Below are 633 nucleotides of genomic sequence, written 5' to 3' on the forward strand. Positions count from 1 at the left end.
AACCCCTAGTCCCAAACCCCACAGAACTTTCTGGAACTGTGGTCAAAACTCATGCTAGGATCAGGAACATAGAGAAGGAAGACGTGTAAGACTGGGCCATCTGCCCTCCTGGAGGTCTGTCCTCATCAAAGACCTCCCTCTGACCTTCAAGTGCTAGAAGCCTGGTCCCTAACTGGAATTAGGAAGGCGAAAAATTTGTCTTTCATTTTCACACATGCTTTAGAAAAGAAAAATGTTACATCAGCTCCAGACTCCACATGTGTGTCCACATGTGGTACTTTCCAGTAACCAGGCAGGTAAACTACCTCGGACTGAAACCCCACTGAGACAAGAAAACTCAGGGCCCTCCCTCCCTTCCCTACCTGAGCGCTTCTTCCTCCAGATCACAGCTCCAGCCACCACAGCTACTACGAGGAGAACCAGGCCAACAATGATGCCCATGGTGAGGAAGGAGGTCTGAGGAGGTTCTGTGGAGGCAAGGGAAGAGGCCCTGACCTCAGCTTGAGCCCTGACCTTGCTGAACTGAGTCCTGAAGGGCTCCTGCTTTATCTGAGAGGAAGCTCCATTCCAACCCCCTCCTTACCCCATCTCAGGGTGAGGGGCTCCTGAAGCCCCTCATGCTGCACACGGCAC

At 52.4% G+C, this 633-nt stretch overlaps 1 pseudogene across 1 annotated transcript in view; it reads right to left on the bottom strand.

Annotated features, from left to right (window-relative positions):
- Window positions 1–49: 49 nt before the first annotated feature.
- The window catches only part of LOC104994576, a 17,014-nt pseudogene continuing 16,430 nt past the window's right edge, over window positions 50–633 (bottom strand). Inside the window, exons 5-6 of the transcript XR_825960.1 lie at window positions 319–467; window positions 50–172 (exon numbers count right to left, since the gene is read on the bottom strand). The product of XR_825960.1 is annotated as a BOLA class I histocompatibility antigen, alpha chain BL3-7-like (transcript). The remainder of the gene's footprint in view (window positions 173–318; window positions 468–633) is intronic.

This window comes from Bison bison, unplaced genomic scaffold (assembly GCF_000754665.1).
Source record: "Bison bison bison isolate TAMUID 2011002044 unplaced genomic scaffold, Bison_UMD1.0 scf7180017864260, whole genome shotgun sequence".
Lineage (NCBI taxonomy): Eukaryota > Metazoa > Chordata > Mammalia > Artiodactyla > Bovidae > Bison > Bison bison.